This window comes from Cherax quadricarinatus, unplaced genomic scaffold (assembly GCF_038502225.1).
Source record: "Cherax quadricarinatus isolate ZL_2023a unplaced genomic scaffold, ASM3850222v1 Contig4204, whole genome shotgun sequence".
NCBI lineage: Eukaryota > Metazoa > Arthropoda > Malacostraca > Decapoda > Parastacidae > Cherax > Cherax quadricarinatus.
The window spans coordinates 8,190-29,856 of NW_027199230.1; the positions used below are offsets into that span (position 1 = coordinate 8,190).

The window sequence follows — 21,667 nt, forward strand, 5'->3', positions numbered from 1 at the left end:
GTGCCTAATATGTAAAACAGAACACAGAACAGAGGACTCACAGGTAAGGGCCCACTAGGGGCGAGGGGCAAGTGGGGACAGGATGAAGAAGATAGTTGGGGAGAGGAAAAAATCTTAAGAAGGAGGAAAAGTGTCAGGACTTTACCCAACTGCTAATCAATGGAAACATAATATTCAGCAGTGTCACTCTCGTGAGTACATCAATTTGCAACGACTGGACGCGGCACGGGCACAGGTTACTGTAAAAAAGTGACGCAAACGCACGTCGCAAGCACTTCTTCTCAAAACGCACAAAGACACAGCTGTATGACAATGGCACTTTTAAGTTATTGGAATAGTTAGGCTAATTAAGTCAGGTAGTTTATTTGTATTGAGGTGGAGGTGCCGGGTCGTACAACGGTTGAAAGAGATTTACATCATTGTAAGGATGTCTGAGAGTATCTCCTAAGTATGTAGTCCAGTGTTCATGATATTCTTCAAGTCTGTCAAGTTGTTTGTCACTGAGTGTCTTCCAGAATACCTTCAAAGCCGGTGTGTTTGTCATGAGGTGGAGAGATTCACTGGTGGCAAATTCGTCCCACCTCACTCCCAACACCCAACGTAATGCTCGATTCTGGATGCGTTGGAATTTTAGTGCGTTTGTCTTGGCGGTTAACGTTATAGCGAGTGGAGAGTAAGAGAGTAGAGGTCGAATGAGTGCTTTGTATAGATGTAGTTTTGTCTTGGGACTGGCTCCTCTCAGCTTATATAACCTTGAGAGCGCAATCCCCGCCTGTGCAGTCTTAGCAGTAATGTGAGATTTTAGGTTCAGTGTGTTGCCGAGGGTAACACCAAGGACAACTATTGAGAAGGAGCGTGGGATGGGGGTACGGGAGGCGCTTGTTTTGAGTTCGACAGGAGTCGGGACATCGCGCCTTCTATGGAAGTAAGTGATCTTTGACTTATTTGGGTTGGTTTTAATGCGCCATAATAATTCCCAGGCGGTAATCCTGTCGACCTCTCTTTGTGTTCTGCGTGCAAGGAAACGAATGTTTTCATGTGCTCTAGGTTGAGTGATGTCGTCTGCGTACGAAAGTGTGTGTTTGAGTAAAGAGGTTCAGGTAAATCATTCGTGTAGAGTATATATAGGGTGGGAGATAGGACAGAGCCTTGAGGTACACCCGCTTTTGAAGTGAAATAGACAGAATTATGATATCTGAATCGTATACGCATCGTTCGGCCATCTAAAAGTGACATAATAATTTCATCATATTTACAGTTAATTCAAAGGACGTGCAAAGTTTATATTTTAATCCATCATGCCAAACAGTGTCAAAAGCTTTCTCTACATCTTTGGCTACAGTGGAGGTACAGTTCTGGACCTTATTGATACGTATATAATTCAGGATTATATTCAAAACGTCTTGGGTAGAACGTTGTTGTCGGAAACCGAATTGTCTTTCAGTAAGCAAGTTATTTGTCTCTAGGTGAGTCCTGAGTCGCATATTTACAAGTCGTTCTTACCCAAAATTTCAAGGAGGCTAATTGGTCTATAGTTCTTGGGGTCAGTCAAATCTTTTCCAGGTTTTGGTATGAGCCATGCAGTAGCAGATTTAAAGAATGGAGCGAAATAGCCAGATGTAAGGGAAGCATTAAAGAGGTCAGTGATAGCGCAAGCAACAGAAAGTGGAAGGTGACGAAGGACAGAATGTGATAGACATGAAGCAACTGTTTTTTTTTTTTTTTTGGAAGGTGTGCTAGTAGAGAATGAACATCAGTTACAGAAAAAGGAGAGTTTAGAGGATGCGTGGAGGATAGTGTGTTTAGGTTTATGATTGGATCAGGATTGGTTAAGTCGTCATGATTGGATACCCATCGCTCTATGTCTAATGTGTGTGCTATGACAGCTTGGTCTGGTGAATGTGGGTGGAAGATGTGTTCCCATATGTCTTTGAAAATATGTACAGCTTCAGCAGGGTCAGAGATCTGTCTGTTGTTGTGATTAATGTGTCTGAAACTTGTGGATGGAGGGGTGCCTGTAAGTCTCCGAATGAATGACCAGAATGCTTTGGGATCTCTTGTACGCTGGACATCTGTTGTGTTTATAATTGATTGCCTATGTCGGGCATGGTCATCATCTAGGCTATGGATGATATGTGTACGTAAGATAGTTAGGTCTCATCGGATGATATTTAGTCTGTTTTGGTTTGCTAGGAAACGGTGTCTGTAACAGATGAGCAGTCTTTTTGTTCTTTCTGATGGGCGGAAAGAGAAACGTAATTTGTGGTGTGTCATGGGAACAGTCTCTGCAGCGGCTTGGGTAATTGATTGTTAAATGCGTTGAATTTGTGTGTCTATGCCTGATACTGGCCTATTGTCATAGTTGTGTGTGAGATCAAGAGTGTTTAGACGTTGTTTGAACAGATCCCAATCCGCCTGAGTAATCTGGAGAGGGGAAAACTGGAATGAGTATAGGATTTGAGGAAATATGGAAAATGATAGAAATGTGGTCAGATCCAGAGAGCGGTCCTGGTGTTGTGTAGTGATGTAAGCGATTACTAGCTCTGTTTGTAAAAATTTTATCAGGGGTGCCTTGGCCATTGTATGTAAAGACTGTTGGGAAGTAAGATCCAAGGTGTATGATAATGTTTCTGTGTAACAAGTGTATGAAGTTGCCTACCATGCAAATTTGTAGAGTTGTCATGGAAGTCAGTGTATTTGGCATTGAGGTCGGCAAGTAGGTATACAGGGAGATGTGTGTGATTAAAAAGAATGGTTAAATCATGAATGTTAATGTTTTGGTTGGGTCTGGTATATGTCGTGTAGAGGATGATGGGTCCGTGTATCGTGTAAATTTTCACAGCCATGCTGTGAGAATATGTAAATGGAAGGGGTAAGAATTCATGTTTAATGGTGCCTTTAACAAGAATAGCTACGCCATTCCAGTTTTCGGCAGGTGATTGACGGGCTGTATATCCTAAGTGTCTGACACGTTGATCATCACGCACACACGTGCTGTTGAATAACAACACGTCTGGTTGTTCAGATTCAACGAGGTCAGCAAGAATGTGTTTGTTTGCGTTATAAGCACGTATGTTAAATTGAATAACCTTAAAAGCCATGGTAGGGGTGTCTTGATGATGGGGGATGTAAGTCTTTCTTATATTTATCTGGATAACCCATCACGAGTGTACCATCATCTGATCTATATTTGTTCGGTTGTGTTTTACGGTTTCTGGATTCAAGACGGAGAGGGGAAGATGAGAGGGGGCGGGAGGAGGAGGTGGGACGAGATGTAGAGGTAGGACGAGAGGATGAGGTGGGGCGAGAGGAAGAGGGGGAGGACGAGGGCTGATTTATTAAGTATTGAACTGTATCCAAACAATTGCTGAATTTGGGAGAGTCAGTATAATTTTGTTTCATAGTAGGAGATCGAGACTTGTGAGTAGGAGAACGAGAAGGACGATCTTTCAGTGCTGGAGCTGGAGCTGGTGGATGGATTAGAAGGAAAGGATTGTGGCATATGGGAGGGAAGAGAAGGGTCTGCCTGAGCAGAAGCATGAAGAGGAGTTTCTGGAGTGGAGAGAGAGGTGTTAGGAAAAGGTTCATCCTTGGGAAGAAAGAAATCAGGAGGGAAAATGATGGGGTCAAAATTGTTAGCTTTTAGAAGATCATTTAGCATCGTGGGATAGTTGGCACTTTTGAATGCTTTGTGACAGTAGACAGCAGTGAGTACAATGGTCTCAAGGATATTCGATTGTTTGGAGGAAGAAGGAGCCATGGGAATGTTTGTTTGGGCAGCAGCTGCATAGGAAGGGTAGGCTGTAAATGTGGAAGTAGAAGGAACAGAAGTATTGGGTTGGTAAGTGGATGAGGATGTTGACTGTGCTTGTGGAAATGGTGTCAAGACTGGGTTGGGAAGGTTTAGAGACTGGTCTTTTCGTAAGGAAGAAACATGTTCCTTACGAGAAGGGCATTGAAATGAAGTTGCAAAATGTGCCTAAGAGCAGTGCAAGCATTTGGGAGGGTTGGTACATTTCTGCCATGTGTGGCCTGGAGAAGAACACTTGGAACATAGCTGTTGTTTGTTACAAGCATTCTTCAAATGACCAAACTCAAGGCATTTAAAGCACTGATGAACAGAAACATAGTTAGGGAGAAACAGTGAAGTAGGTGGAAGAAGGAAGTAGTTTGCTCGAACACCATGTTTGAACAATATATCAGCCTCATCTGGAGTAGAACATCTGATCTTAAGAATGTTGGTACGTTCAGGATGAAAAAGTTCCTCAACTGTGACATGATTTTGTGAAGAAATGTCAGTCATCAAAGCGTCTTTGTCTTGGTTGTATTCGTTAAGCAATGATGAGTCGACAAATTTTGCCACAACTGTGCTCCTGGCCTTATGATCAGGAGCCCAATCGATAGCAAAGCCTGCCATAGAGAGCTTATCTCGACTTCCTTACTGGTACAGAGGTCATAATTTACAGGATGTGTCTAGTATGTGTCTTGATGATGCTTATCATCCGAGCCTGGGTAATGTTGAAAAAGGTAGAAGCATAATCAATCGTATCCTTATCATCTTTAGAGTACTTTAACATAAGGGCCATTGTCGGAAAGGTGGGTCTCTGTGCAGTTGCCATGATGACAACAGCACAGGTAGGGATGCTGCATAAATCGTTATCGGCTTCTATGGGGCGTCAAACGTATGTTTCTGACAGGACATGTTTGTGTTGTGAAATGTACCTGCCAAGATGAGGCTTCCCGTGCGTAAATCACAAGGAATGCAGCCACGGGCACCGAGCAGACGAATACTCCCACCGACGCAGGAGCAGGTCCAGCCGATCCAGAAAAAGAAGAAATCTTAGAGAGGAGAGAAAGGTGCTGGTGTCTCCAGAGCGATGTATTCAAGCCGATTCACTGTGTGGGGATCTTTAAGCATCTCAATGAAGAGGGCTTTACTGGTCTCTAGGGGGAAAACGGCACAAGAGAGCTAAACCCGTGTCACACACAAAAAAGATATTGTTTAAAAAAAAAAGCTGTCTTATTCTCCGAGATGCTGTCACAAGCGAACATGGGTATGAGGATATCGGTGTGCCAGGATTACACATACACAAAGTGCAGAGGTATGGAAGTGTTGCTTGTGAACAAGGTATCAGCAGACGACACCCAACAGGATGAGGTGGGAAGACTTCACCCAGCTGCAGGAGTGCAGAGGCCAACTGTCTGCCCTGGGGCAGGCAGCCAGCGACGCACAGATTCCTGGAGCCAAGATGAAGAATGTCCAGAAATCAACCAATCAGGCAAGGTCTTCTTGAAACAAGAAAACTAATGCAGTTTTCTTTAACAAACACAGCAAAAGCTTCTCCCAGCAAGGGGATCGCAAGGTAACCAATCAGGAGCAAGCAAAGCATGCAGCCAATCGGGAGCAGGTGCGTCTGTCCAGTGCGGAAGCTAGCAGAGGAATCAATGAATTGATCGAGCACACCACAGCAGTCTGGCTCAGAATTCAATGAATATGTAAAACAGATCAGATCAGAGGACTCACAGGTAAGGACCCACGAGGGGCGAGGGTCAAGTGGGGACAGTGCGAAGAACAAACGGTGAGAGGAATGTCTTGAGTCGAAGAGAGAAGAGTCAAGACTAGACCCAACTGCTAAGCCTGGATAAACACTGACGAAGACGATGTAGAAGACAACAGGAACTCTGCAGGTGCTGACTGCAACTTGCTGGATGGAAGATTACTGCGTCTTGATGGTGATTGGTGGCTGCAGGCGACAAGGGAGGTGCTCATCGTTGATTGGTCATTTCATAATGGCTTGGTGGTTACTTGGAGTTGTGGCGTTGTTTAAAGATGTAAGTATTCTTGGAGAGTACAGTTCCATTTTCAAGACGTTTAAATCGTTGGAGAGGAACTATCATGAGACGTGTTAACATGTGTCGATATCGAGGATCTTGAGAGCATTTTTCAGTATGCTTTATAAGACTTGAAATTTCGATTTTAGTAGTATAGATAGAAGATTCGATGACAAACTTGACTGTCTTTTGGATGAGGTGAGATTTGAGTTCACATGGCTCCATGTGTTGAGGATAATTTGCTGTGGTGCAGAAAGTGACTCCATCCCAACTAATGTACTTGTCGTTATCTTCATCTTGTACAATATCGAGTCAAGGGTCGTAGGGTGGTGTTGTTGGTGCCGGTTTTTCTTTCTTGTTATGTGGTGTTGAAGGTGGAAGTGAATATGCATTGTCATCTTCATTGTCATCTTCAGTAGACGAATAGGAAGATGTTTCTGGTGGCAAGGCTTCTGATTGGTCGGTTTCAATGAGGAGTGGTGGCGGTGGAGACTTCTCATTGGACGTTGTTGGAGTGACGTCGCTAGTTGTTGGTGGTGTTGGAGCTACTGTAGCAGAGGTGTTGATTAAGTCCTTGGTGAATTTTAGAATTTCTTCAGAAGGTGGAGATGCTGGAAATATGAATGATGGCATGTTGTTTAATGCGAATAACTCGTTGATGGTAGAGTTAAAGGTTCCAGGTACAGCCATGTTCTGCACGTGAGCGTGTAGTAAACAATAGAGGATCTTCGTTACGTCACATGTTGGAGTAGTGATGGTGGTGGAGGCGGGTTGAGTACATGCTTGAAGTAATTTTGTAGTGTCTGCTTGTAACTTTGCAATTGCTGCATACGTTGGTGTGTTGTTAGAAGGTTTTTTCTTTGCTGCATCTTGTGTTTTCTTCATAATATCCTTTCTTGTAGGACATTTTGCTGCCAGTGTATGGTGATCACTGCTTTTGCAGTTTAAACATGCTGGTTGTGTTGGGGCAGCAGCGGTACAGGAACTGAAGGTGTGTCCCTCACTACCACATGTAGTGCAGAACTTCTTGTCTTTTACTGGACATGCTTTGGTGGTGTGAAGATAAGAATAACAGTTCGAGCAATGTTGGATGTAGTGGTATCTCTCTGCTTCTATGTAGGTGGGACTGATGTAATAGTAGTAAATAGCAAGACCTTCGTTCAGAGCAGTGGCAGCCATGTTCACGTCGGTAAAGGTGACCTTGAGCATAGACGATGCAGTCGGGATTTTGGTAATGCTGTTATCAATGGCCCAAGTATTTTGAGTTTCTATAGATGACTTGAGTTCAGCAATTGGTTGAGAGGTCAAAATCTTATCCAGTTTCTTCAGGAATACTGATTTCCTTGCCCTGAGGGCAGGAGATGATGTAACAGTAAACCCTTGAGCAGTAAGAGTAGTGGTGGCTTCTGTAGTAAGTAGCTTCTCTGCTTCAGCATCATCGTGACACACAACAATGAATGCTTCTTTCAGTGACAAAATGGTGTTGAATTTTACTTGCAGTACTCCCTGCACAACAGTTGCAAGAGCAATCTTCGTTGGATCATCAACGGTACCACTTTCTGGCTTGATCTTTACACGATTTGCGTAGCTCATCGTGCAAGTCAAGGCGAAGACGACGCTGGTAAAGGTTCCCCTCCCCAACGGGGATCGTAGGGAGACAGAGTAAGTAAGGAGAGCTGCTATGACCTGCCGAGGCGAGAGTCAAGAACAGAATCCTGTATATGTAAAACAACTTGCGATCTTGGCTTAAATAGCAACGCTCATCTTGCCATATAAGACAAGCGAAAATTTGTGTATGTAATAATTTCGCAAAAATCACTCTGAACCTAACGAAAAAAATATGTTTCATTGTATTTGTTTATTATTAAATTATTGTAAAAGTATCTAAAATATAATTAGTTGGATTAGTCTAAAATAAATTGCGCTTGTTATAATAAGGTTAGGTAAGTTTTCTAAGATTCTTTTGGTGCAAAATTATAATTTTTTACATTAGCATTAATGAAAAAATACATCTTTAAACGTATAAGAGAAAATTTTAAAAAGGACTTAATTTTAAATGAGTTCTTGCTAACTGACCAGTTTTATCTATTCGGCAAGACATACATATACAGGAAAATATAAAAAAAATCGTTAGATTAATTTAGATTAGGTGAGGTTTCTAAGTTAGGTTTTGTCCAAAAACAAAATCTTCATATATTTATCATTTTGTAAAAAAAAAAATTACCAAACCCAACTGAGAAACCTCACCTAACGTAACCTTAACTAGCCTAGTTTTTTAGGTAAATTCTGCTATATAGCATATGTCAGTTTAAATTTATTTGAAATTGCTTCTAGTCAATGATATATATTTTTTCTTTATGTTCAGATTGATTTACAGCAAAAACAAATTTTCGTTTTGTTAATTCGGCAAACAACATTTGCCGAATAGGCACAACCGTGCGATTCTACTTAATCGACACGACCTGTATATGTAATCTAAGACATTTTATATTTACTTACTGATCATAGAAGTGGTGATTGTGAAGTTGCCTATGAGGTAGCAGATTCGAAAATTAAAAAAGCGAGTGTCGGTGAGTGAAGACACAATAATCCTTGTTAACATGTTGCATATTGCAGACACAGACACAGTCCAAGCAGCTTCTTCCAAGGTGAAGCCTGAATCTTGCATAGCAAAAGGGACGATGACCATAAAATTTAGGTATCCAGTGAGCGTAAGAGCAGCACTGATGGCTATGATGACCGCCCTTGCCGACCTCAGGATGCACAGGTTAGCAACACTGGAATGTATCACACTTGTCAGAATGTCCCACTGATCTGTAGGAGCTCTCACCAACGCTTTCATTAACATTTTTATTGTTTTCTGTTTTAGTAGTTGTAGTTTTCAAGTGCCATTCAATGGGATGGAAGACTGTTGCGCCCAAACAACAGTTGAGAACTATGCCACCAAGTATGAGTATGGAGCCTGAGTAGGTGTATTCAGATTGTAGATAATAAATTAATGGAGGTCCCAGCAGCTGACCTCAGCAATCACTTGCCATTATGATGCCATTGGCTAAGCCTCTCCGCTTTCTGAAGTAGTAAGGCACAATCGTGTAGCTGATGCTTAGTAATATACCTACGCCAGTTCCTGCAAATATTAAACTTAAATCCTGATTGGTTCAATGTAATTTATTACGATTTTTTTTGTAATAATGTGTTAAACAGTACTGGATACACATAATTCTTAAATTTTATAATATCATAAACACAAACAAACTTGAGCACATCCATTTACGCTAATATTAATTTTTATCGCAATGAGATATACTTTCCTTCAATTTTTTTCAGACAATAAGAATAACGTAAGAAATATTATAGAACAAGAAATCAACATTTTATAATTAGTAGCAGTGGATTATAACCTTTTTTTTTTTCAAATTACATATCTTCTTCTGTGGCACACCTAGTTAATTAGCTAATTGAACAGCTTTCCATTAAACACACACACACACACACGATATCTAAAATATACAAGTCTTTTAGTGTAAGTAATACACAATAATTATAGGTCACAATCAAATAAACAAAACAAACTAACTTGTCCTCTGTAACTTGTTTTTAGCGAGATATTTGAGTTTGGTATATTTGGCAGATTACTTTGAAATAGGTGGAATATTGGACAGACATTCCCTTCTTTCTTCGTCAAGTAATTATAGTCTTTCTCTGTCTTTAGTATTAATGTTTGTTAGCAAAGAAAATCCCTCACGTAGGTAAGATGTGCAGAACTGCTTCATAATTGTTAGTTTTTATCGCAGCTTGAAGAGAATCATTCATAATTTCTATCCTAATTCATCCAGCGTCACTTCCTCATTCTTTTTTTTAGTCAGTTATCATAACACATTTCAATTAATTCCTCTTCTTCTGAGAGACTGAGCTTCGACGAGATTGATGCTGATGCAGTAAAATGTGTTTCTCAACCAGTCATAGTCTTCCACACATAAGTTTGGTAAATACCACTGATTTTTTTCTGCAAGTTCTTCAAAATGCTCAAAAATCAATTTAATGATCTCTTTATTTTTTGTGCATCAACATGTGGGAACATATCCATGTTGCTTTCTTTCATTTTGACAACCCAATTTCTAAATTTATTTCTGAATGCATTAATTTTGTCAGTGGAAGATATGATATTATCAGTGTTGTCTTGTATGTTGGAATTTAAATGATTAAAGATATCCACTAAGTAGGATAATTTTGTAGACCAAGTGTCATCTGCAAGCAACACTAAAAATTATTCTTACTGCTGAAGGGGAAAGAAAAATGTTAGTAACTCATCCTTGAGTTCATGCACTCGTGACAACACTTTGCCTGTCGATAGCTATCTTGCCTCCGTGTACAGAAGATTAATGTCTTCACATAGTTTGCCAAACATTCGTCATTTAAGTGGCGTACCTTTTTGTAATTCACAATTTTTACAACTTTGTCTAGTACAGTCTTGAACTTACTACCGACTGTTCTTCTGACCAGCACCTCACAGTAGGGACAGTAATGTGTTGTTATGACATCACTGTTGTCTTTCTGCACTAATGATACAAATCCTTTCACTAAACCAACCATTGATGGAGCACCGTCTGTATAAATTCTTACACAGGATTACCTGGACAAACCAACAGCTTCCAAGTATTTATATAACGTAATGAATAGATCTTGGTTTGCTTTTGTATCTTCATGATCTTTACAATAAAAAAATGGTTTACTAGCTTAGCATTACCAATGTTGTGAATGAATGTTAAGAATTAAGCCTTCTCTCTAATATCTGTAGACTTCGAATGCAAAAATTTCACTTTCGCACACAATTTCTTTTATGTCTGCTGACATATGTTTCCGTCTGTTAATGTTATTATCTGCGGGTGAAATATTTTATACTTCTCTTTCTGTTTCACTACCAAACATGTATTTTTACTATGGAACTGCAAACAGGAAGAATAAATGTATCTGTTTCTGTATGAGGCTTCATATATTTAGCCAGTAATTTTCTTACTATGTAGCTGCCTACTTAGTAGCAGCTTTATTAAAAAATATCAGTTCTGTTATCGCTCTTTTAAAAGTCTCTCAAAGTATGATGGAGACCTGTTAGTAAGATGATCATGTTTCATAGTGAAATGAGTCTTTAATTTGCTGAGAACTATTGCTTCATTGACCAGTTTATCATCATAAGTAATGTAGTATGATGTAGAATTAACATTATCAGCACTAAGTAAATCCCAAATCTAAATAACTGTCAAAGTATTGATGACTTTTCTTTCTTTTAATCACATCAATTTTAAAGGAAGAGGGAACTGTTCTTTCTGTTTCATTTATATTTCCATCTTTCGGCTTCTTTTCACCCTCACCACAATCATCTTCATGCTTTCTCTTCTTTATTACAAACCTGTATATATTAAGTTAAGTGGAAGCTACTGTTTCACAGTAAAAATAGTAAAATGAGAAAGTGACTCGTTACATCTCCCTGGAAAGTCATCACGTCAATGACGAAAACCAATCATGTATTGGACGACACTAACTGTAAAGTTGTAAACAAAGTAAATGATCACACCACACCACGGGTAGGGTTTGAACCCGCGGTTAGAGTATCTCAAAACTGCAGACCGTCGCGCTGGCCACTGGGCCAGCTAGCTTCAATAAGATTCCTCCAACTAGGTATATTTCTACACCAAAGGAAGGTTAGAATAGGCATCACTGTGACCACAAATGCAGGTTTTTACGAATCTCCCGCTAGCATAGCCGTGACGAACTCCTATGGTGTAGATTATTATTATTATTATAATCAAAAAGAAGCGCTAAGCCACAAGGGCTATACAGCGCTGCAGGGTAGGGAAGGAAGCGAGGGTATTGGATGGCAGAAGGGAGGAGGGATGATCAGTAGGTTACAGAAAACAGCAGGGCAGGGGATAGTGCGGGGGTAGAGGGTAGCAAGAGATTGAAGTAAAAAGGGCTGAAGGTATCAGAATTTGTGAAGTAAGTCAGTTGTTGTCAAAAAGTCAATGAGAGAGTCTGGATGAAAGGTGGGTCCATCAGCGAGAAGGGAAGGTAAAGAGAGAACAGCGGAGCGAAGACGACGACGGAGGTAAATTCTGCGTGCTCGTTGATAAAGTGGGCAGTCCAACAGAATGTGACTGACTGATAATGGAACTTGGCAATTCTCACAGAGAGGAGCAGGGCGCCTCTCCATGAGATATCCATGAGTAAGACGAGTATGGCCAATGTGAAGACGGGAGAGAGTAGTCTCTCAACCTCGACACTGGTGATAAGAAGACGGCCAGTAACCTATACTCGGTTTAATAGATTGAAGTTTGTTGCCGAGCATAGTAGACCAACGTTGTTGCCAACGGGTGTGAAGGTGGGAAGATATGGCAGCAAAATAGTCCGTAAATCGAATACCTCTATATGAAACTGGTAGGTCATGTACTGCTGACTGCGCAACAGTGTCTGCCTGTTCATTGCCCTGTACGTCAACATGACCAGGGACCCAACAAAAAACAATATCTTTATGCTTGGTAAAGATGCGGCGTAGCCAAAGTTGGATACGGAGGACTAAGGGGTGAAGTGTATCAAATTTCTGTATAGCCTGTAAAGCACTAAGGGAGTCTGAGACAACCACAAATGATGACACAGGCATAGATGCAATACGGATAAGTGCTGTAAGGATGGCATACAATTTAGCAGTAAAAATACTAGCCGAAGATAGTAAATGCCCTTGTACGACGCTGTCCGGAAACACTACTGCGAATCCTACGCCGTCAGAAGACTTAGAGCCATCTGTGTACAGAGCAATGGCATGAGAATGAGAGTGAAAGTGGTCAAGAAAAAGAGAGCGGGAAGCGACCATAGACAGTTGGGCTTTCAAGCAAGGGAGAGAGAAAGAACAGACTCGAACAGCTGGAACTTTCCAGGGGGGTAGGGAAAAGTGAGATGCTACATGTACATAGAAAGGTGGTAATTGAAGAGAAGACAAGAGCGAATGAAGGCGAAGAGAGAAGGGACGGAGTAAACAGGGGCGGCGAACAAATAATGTCTACTAATATCAGTGACCATTCTATAAATGGAAGGATTGCAGAGATCATGAGAGCGTACATAGTAGCGAAGGCAATGGGCATCACGGCGGTTGGATAAGGATGGAACGTTCGCTTCTGTATAGAGGCTCTCGACAGGAAAAGAGCGAAAAGCACCAAGGCATAAACGTATAATCCTTGGTGATGAATGGGGTTAGGGCTAGAGAGAGTAGTAGGAGATGCCGCTGAATAGATCTGGTCACCATAATCAAGTTTCGATAAAATAAGGGTGGAATGTAGGCGAAGAAGGGTTCGACGATCAGCTCCCCATGAAAGATGAGCAAGGGTTTTAAGAAGGTTCAGCCGGCTGTGACAAGTTGCCTTCAGAGAGGTAATTTGAGGTTTCCAGGATAACCTACGATCACGTACTGTATCACGTTCAGGGATACGGGAGCCATAGAGGTACAAAGGATGATCGGAGATGACAGAGCATCTAGTGAAAGTAATTTGGTGGGTTTTAGTGCTGGAAAATTTAAACCCACGTGTGGTGGCCCAATTGGAAACATGGTCGACTGCATGCTGGAGAGAAACTGTAATAAGGTGACAGCGCCTGCACAGGCAATAGCGAAGTCATCAACATAAAGTGATGACCAAATATTTGATGGAAGACTAGAGGCCAAATCATTAATAGCAAGAAGATAAAGTGTTGTGCTCAGAACACATCCCTGGGGGACACCTTCAGCTTGGATAAAGTCCGGGGAGAGCACATTATTAACCCGAACACGGAAATGCCTGTCAGTTAAAAAGTTCTTAAGGAAGGATGGTAGATTGCCTCGAAGGCCTAAGGAGTGGGCTTGGGCTAAAATATTATACCTCCAAGTTGTGTCATATGCCTTCTCAAGGTCAAAAAATATGGCAATAACTGAGTGGTTATTTGCAAAGGCATTACGAACATACGTATCCAAGCATAGTAAGGGGTCTATGGTAGAACGTCCCTTACGAAAGCCATATTGACGAGTGGAGAGACAGTCGTGTGTCTCTAAATACCACACTAAACGTCTATTTACTAGGCGTTCCATCACTTTGCAAACTGCACTGGTAAGAGCAATGGGACGATAGTGGGAGGTTTCATGTCCCCTAGTGCCTGGTTTGCGGAAGGGGAGAACAATGGCGGATTTCCACAGCTGTGGAAGAACTCCTTGTGACCAAATAAGATTGTAAAGGCGTAATAGGACTGCAAGGGCTGACTGATGTAAATGTTGTAGCATACGAATATGAATGTCGTCGGGCCCAGCTGCCGATGATCGGCAAGCTGAGAGTGTTGCCTCCAGTTCTTGAAGTGTAAAAGGCACATTATACTGTTCTTCTCTAAGAGAAGAAAAATCCAAGGGTGCTAACTCTCTGGCAGACTTGAGGAAACAAATGAGGGGCATAGATGGAGTCCCTGAGAAATACGGACCAGATGATTGCCAATTTCATTGGCAACATCTAGTGGGTTTGCTATATCAACACGGGCAACCCGCAGAACAGGAGCCGGGTCAGGAGAATATTTACCACTCAGTTTTCGTACTTTTTTCCAGACTGCACTCATAGAGGAGCAGAGGTGATGGTGGAGACATAATCTCGCCAGCAAGTGCGTTTAGCATCACGGATGACACGGCGAGCGATCGCACGCTTCTGCTTAAAATCAAGAAGTCTCTCTTTGGTTCTATTGTACCGGTACCTGCCCCATGCAGCGCGTTTCAAACGTACTGCACGAGCACAAGCAGGAGACCACCAAGGCACGCATTTCTGAGAATGCCTGCCCGAAGTTTGGGGTATAGAATGAGAAGCTGCGGTTAAAACGGAGGATGAGAAGAGGTGTAAAAGCTCATCGATGGAGGACGAAGAAGGAACCTCTCTAAAAACAGTTAGGTGTGAGTAAAGGTTCCAATTTGCCTGATCAAATTGCCAGCGTGGGATGCGAAGAGGTGATGAATATGAAGGGGAAGTAAGAATGATTGGGAAATGATCGCTGTCATGTAAGTCTGGAAGAAGAGACCAAGTGAAGTCTAATGCGGCGGAGGAAGAGCAGACTGAGAGATCGATGCAAGAGAGAGTGTGAGTCCGAGGATCAAAATGGGTGTGAGTACCTGTATTTAAAACATGGAGGGGGTGGGTGGCAAGAAAAGCCTCTAACTGAATGCCACGGGAATCACAGTGAGACCCCCCGCAGAGGAAATGATGGGCATTAAAATCACCAAGTAACAGAATCGGTGGTGGTAATGACGAAACAAGAAAGGCAATATCCGGAATAGATAATGCCCGAGAAGGAGAGAGATATAAAGAACAGAGCGTATACCACCTATGCAAGTGGATACGGGCTGCTGTGTAATGCAGCGAAGTACGAACAAATAGCTGATGGTACGGAATATCAGTGCGTAGAAGAAGGGCACTTTCATTAAAGGCCCCATCAAGAAAAGGATCTGAAGAATACAATAAATTATAGCCTGAGATGGGAGAGATAACAGCAGAGTGTAATTTTGGTTCCTGTAAGCAAACACCAACAGGGGAAAACTGGGAGAGTAACATCTGAAGCTCACTCCGATTACCCCTGAGGCCGCGTATATTCCACTGTAAATAGGCCATGATTGGCAATGATAAAGATACCTGAAATCCACAGGTAAGGGTTCCTACGGACTAGAGGGGTTAGAAAAGTCCACATGCAGAGGCAGTGGAAAACGTTCAAGCAGCGAAGGAACAGTGGGCTGTGAAGAAAGGAGTTGCGCAGATGGAGTAGAGGAGAGAGAAGGAGCGGAGGGTGGATCAGTGTCCACTGATGGTTTGGTCTCTGCAATATATTCAGAGATGCTTCAAGTGTTTCAGAATTCAGAGACGTCGTATGGGAGACAAATTGGAAATGGTATGGGGAGGATGAGTAAAGATTGGAACTGTAATGGACTGTACCAAGGTAGGGGGGGGGCGAAAGGGTGGAGGGAACTGGAGAAGCGTGGAAGGGGACAGAAGAGGCAGAAACCTGGGAGGTGGCAGAAGAGGAAGAATCTTGGGAGGGAACAGGGGAGGAAGGTACAGTATGAGGAGGAGGGTGAACCTCTACACTTGTAACAGAGCCAGTGAGAGGGGGAGAACCAGGTACAGAGACAGGGAAGGGAAAATGAGGAGGTGGAAGATGGGTGGGAGATGTTAACAGACCTTTTTTTTGACTTTTGAGAAGTAGAGGGACGATTGGGAGGAGGTGTCATACGAGATCTCGTCGCTACTGAGGCTTGTGAGAGAGAACACAAGGAAGCGAGATCAGACTGAGACGTTGAAGTAGGGACATCTGAGCCGAGGACAGCAAAAGAATTAGCTACAGGAGTGACTATGGGAGAGGTAACCACAGAGGTGGGTGCAGAAGATGGGATACCAAAAGTGGGGGGACGTTTTGAAACACGGGAATAAGAAACACGAGGTAGTCTCCCTTGGAGGCGGAGATGAGAAACTGCCATGGCATAAGGGAGACCTTCTGCCTCTTTGAGGTAACGAATTTTCCGCTCGTTTAAGTAGACTTGACAACGGCGAGAGTACGAAGGGTGAGCCTCATGACAATTAAGGCAAGAGGGAGGTCGATTGGAAGACGTATTAGAATGGTCATCGGCACCACAGACTGGGCATTCGGCGATGGATCTGCAATGTTTCACTGGATGGCCAAATCGCCAGCAATTTCTACACTGTTGCCGTGTAGGGATCACCTTTCGAACTTGTAACCGATGTCCTGCTACATAAACTGAGGATGGGAGTTCACGGCTGACAAAAGTTAAATGAGCCACATTGCTAGGGTATCGTCTCCGCCCGCGGGCAGGAAGAACGTAGGTGTCTACCTTGAGGATTGGGAGATCTTGGAGTTCCAGCTGTTCAAGAATGTCAGTGCCACATGTCTGGAAATTTTGTTGAACTATGGTATGGGGCAGAATGATGGTACTACTACAAGAATTGAGGGAATGATGCTTTTCAATAGTGACAGGAACAGTATCGATATGGGAAAGACGAGAAAGCTCATGAGCCTGGGTAGCATTCTGTATGGTGATGATGCACGTACCGCTCTTAAGAGCATGAAAAGAAATATCTTTACCAACATGGCGTAGGAGTGCCTTTCCAATACTGTGGTCAGAAAGATAGGCAGTAGAGGAAGTCGGTCATAAAGTGAAGAATTTAGTCCATTGTGCAGTCTGAAACTGAGCGTGGAAAGGTAGTGAAGGACGTGTCGATCTTTTCTGAGAAGAACGAGAAGGTGGAGAAGTATCATCAGCAGGTAATTGTCGTTGGCGTTTAGGCGTGGGACCAGAGTTGGTCCGACGTGGAACGGGCCGGCAATTCGAAAATTGCTGCACCGCAGAGGGAGAGGCTGGAAGCATAATCAGAGGAGAGCGAAGGTCAGATAAATCGAAGGAGTCAGTCGAGGCCTCAGTACCTGAAGCGGGTGAGGAAACAGCACCGGCAAGAGGTACAGAGGCATGAGGAGTGTCCAAAGAGTGGTCCAAAGATGAGGCGGGATCAGAACGGGGTGCGGTATCAAGAAGGGGCCCAGGGGTAGCAGGTTCATGGACTAGGGCTGCCATGGTTAGGTTACTTCTTTTTTTTTTGTTTTTAAGAAAAAAAAGAAAGAAGAAAAGAAAATAAAAATAAAAAAAGAATAAAAAAGGGGGGACCGGGGAGGGATAGTTCCTAGGAGGAATGAAAGGGCCAGAAATCTCCCTCCACGCCCAAGAGGACCTCAGCACTTCAAGTAGCACAGATGCAGCATGGAACCCATGCCATACCCTACCCATCATGCCAGTAAACCGGCAATCCGGGATAGCAACCTCACATCTGCTGAGCTACCTCAGTGGACAAAAGAGAGAGCAGCCGGAAATCCACCACAAAGCATACCTCCTTCGGCCACCACCCCCGGAATCCGAAAGGTGGCTTCCAGAGATACACCCGTCGCCCAAGAGACACCCAAAGACACCCTCCGGGATACTGGAGAGGGATCAGGACATCCCCAGGCAATCCAGATTCCACGGCAAACTACGCCACCGCCAAGAACCTCAACGGAATGGGATGGACCCCGGTACCCATTCCCCTACCTAGGAACTAGCGTGCCTGTGGAAAAAAAAAAAAAAAAAAAAAAAAAAAAAAAAAAAAAAAAAAAAAAAAAAAGAAGGGCAAAAGGGAGGGGTGGGGAGGAGGAGGAGGAAAGGAAAAAGGGGAGGATGGGGAGGATGGGGAGGATGGGGAGGATGGGATAGGGAACGGGGGATTGGGGGGTAATTAGGTTCGGTCTGAGGAAGTAGACCGACAGGTCTAATTCCTCAGACCAAGAGCCTCTTCACCATGCCAAGGAGCCCCCCTTGAAGAGGTCCTATGGTGTAGAAATATACCTAGTTGGATGAATTTTATCGAAGTTAGCTGGCCCAGTGGCTAACATGACGGTCTGGAGTTTTGAGACACTCTGATCACGGGTTCAAACCCCACCCCATAGTATGGTTTGTTTGCAATCGTGTCATTACGATTTCGTGAGCAAAGAAAATGATGATTGTAAACCTAACGCAAACGGTGGCTATTATATATATTTACTTTCCCGTCATAATGCCCCTTGATTACATATTAATTATATATTTACTATGATAATATAACAGACTACCTTTTAATGACATCTGTTCGGAAAAATTATAGCAACTCTTCTGTAGTAGTTAAATATACAACTAATATTATTGAAAACAATTGTGGTGTTATAATTAAGACGATGAAGCTACAGCAAACTTACTAACACTCTTGCTGCATCCGTGGGCATTGTCAGTGGCACACCAGGATGCCACGGCACACTGGTTGAAAAACACTGATGTATAGTATTGAATTACCTTCAGGATGTTATCCAATATTCGGAAGCCATTAATGTAAGAACCTATTTCTTGTGTGATCTATAATCGATGGTCAAGAGTTATTTAGGAACGGCTGTATAGGCCTCAATATTATTCTCATTTTACAGAACCTTGTCCTAAGTCTAATTTGTTTTGTTGCAACTGAGTTTTTCTAAAACCATGATTCTGAATTTCCATGAATAATGTCTTCTTGAAGCTGTGACATAACTCGAATTTTTCACTGGTGTTGTTATGTCTCGGACTACGGCAAAGATCAAATACTGAGACTTAAGTCTCATTCTGTCATTATGTCAGCGACTTTTGCTAATGTACGGCATGGTCAGATGCATTAAAACATTAAATATCACTCTGGCATGTGTGAATATTCTCACCTCCTAGAACAGAATAAGTGAAGATGAGGACCCAAGGAGAGGCGACAAAGGCTGAGGAGACGGTGGAGAAGGAGAGCATGATGGATCCCACAAAAGCCACCCTCCTCCAACCAAACTCAGACACCAGAGGTTCCATGAAAGGCCCGGTCAGGCACCATGTCAAGCCAAACATGTTGAAGATCATTGCGGTGACAGTGGACGATGTCTGTGATTCTCTTAAGAAAGTAGAGAAAGTAATTCCGAAGCACTGCTCTACTGTGTCCCCCACTACCTAGGGTTGAAAATCAAATTTCAGAAATTAATTAGCAATGGCAATAAGTGAATTGTATAGAAAGAGTGTTATTTTGCTTTTCTTGCAGAATTATTGTAATAATTTACTTTCTGGAAGCCAGGACTAATTCTGTGATGATAAAATTATATGCGAGTATATGAAGCACTAGAATAATAAAGATCTAATAACTCTTGGAAAATGGAAAGTAATCAAGTTTTATCCGAGAAAGAGGAGTGTACATTTAATTCCTGAGATCAAGAGACCTTGGTCAGCATCATGACAACTAATGACACACTCCTGTGTTAAGTAATTTTTTCCTGAGAAATGTGTGAGAGAGAGCGCTAATCTCGTTGGGATCATAATTCGCATTGGGAAATGGGAGGGGAAAAAGATTCGATGGAATGGAACAGAGGTTAGCTCCATTTCTCTGAATCATCACCCTGTCACTGGCATCAGCCCCTCAGGGAAGGTTCCTTGATGTTGGTGAGGTGCTCTTGATTTAGGGAATTGTATCTGAGCTCCAGTTCCCCGAATTAAGCCTGAATGCCTTCCACATCCCCCCCCAGGCGCTGTATAATCCTACGGATTTAGCGCTTCCCCCTTGATTATAATAATAATAATGTCACTGGCATCCAGGAAAATCCCCTGAAAGTCTTTCTTTTAGCACTTCTAAAGCAGTGTTTACGAACACACGGAAGCGCTGTCTTTCCACTTATCTCACAATGCTTACCAATGGTAATTTGTAGGGAGTGTAATACTCTTTTGTGAGTTTTCTTTTATGGTTAGATCATTAATACGGATGATATGAATGAGAAGGGAAAGGACTGGTATGAGACAGAGTGTGAAGGCTTACTCAGCTCTGTAATAACTTCAGACAGTATTACCAAAGCTGGCTCCTCCTTAGGAAAATTAATGAAAAGAAAACGAAATAATAATTAACAAAGATAAACACTTTATTATTTATTAAAGCAAACATAAAACAATAAAACATGACAGGTATATCCTATTTGAAAGAAAAATGAAAAATGAAATGAATAAAATAACATTTGAACTCAACGCTAATATATATATTGGGGTGTCTGGTATTGGTGACACTTCGTGTTGTTGAAATCTTAGCCGTTGCTGATGTGGGGGGGAGGGTCGCAGGCGTTGGTGACCACCACCGGCTAGTTCTTCACAGAGTATCGCCGTGAGTATTCTATCCCGAAGTCAGGAAAGCTGGTTCTTTACTGCTGCAATGATGTGGGGTTACGTCCTGCAAATTCATACAGGTGCACAGGTAATTAAATCCAATATGGGACGTCTCCAGGACGTTAGTCCATCTCCGTCAGTTCTTCTCGTTGATTGACAGGTGACCCTCTCTGTCATCCAAGCTGAAAAGATACGGGTTACCCACTGTTTAAATAATCACTCTCTATGATTAGTACAATACCTAAATGACGTAGTGATTATTACAACAGTCAACTAAGAGCAAGGCTGAAAAGACTAAGTTTATTATTGGTTCAAAGTGAAGCTTTCAACCAATAAATCCACTAGAATACAAGGCAGGCATGTACTTACAGTAGTGTTGGGAGCTGTGAGTCGAGTGATTTACTGTTTGACCAGAGTCCCTCACGTCACCTTTCCGGGGGGAAGGGGGAAGAGGGAGGGGAAGTAATAGTGGGAGCTAGACTGACCCTACGTTAACAAGTAGCCGGCAAGCAAACTATCACTTTCGGGGAGGGGGCAAAAAAAGCCGGGAATAGCGGAAGCTTGACTTACCCTACCTTAACAAGTAGGCGGCAATGAAACTATTGTTACTATATATTCCCTTGCTACTCCTATCTATTGAACTTTTCCCTCACACTCCCCCATACCAAGACTTATAGTCAAGGAGTATAAGAAGAATAGGTGAGGAAAAAGTTCTAACATGTGGAAGTCGCGTAAAGCAAGAAATCTTCTACTGACTGTCAAGACTTAACCAGTCAGAGAAATAATTGGATGAACCATTGATATACACAATATGGAACTTAAAAGCCTGGAGTGCCAATGTCCACCTCAAGAGGCGACTGTTGGTTCCCTTAAAAGTTTCTAGGTATATCAAAGGTTTGTGGTCCGTTTCTAAAATGAATTCTTTTCCCAGCAAATAAAATTTAAGTTTGGAGATACCCCACACAAGGGCTAAACATTCCTCTTCTATGGTGGAGTATCTTGTTTCTGCGGAAAGGAGTTTCCGGCTTAGGAAGCATACAGGGAAGGGAGTACCATCATGGTATTGTAGTAACA

General features: G+C 42.5%; 1 pseudogene; it reads right to left on the reverse strand.

The window, feature by feature from the left end:
- Positions 1-6,144: 6,144 nt before the first annotated feature.
- LOC128698124 (monocarboxylate transporter 4-like) lies at positions 6,145-20,878 on the reverse strand (annotated as a pseudogene).
- Positions 20,879-21,667: the final 789 nt, after the last annotated feature.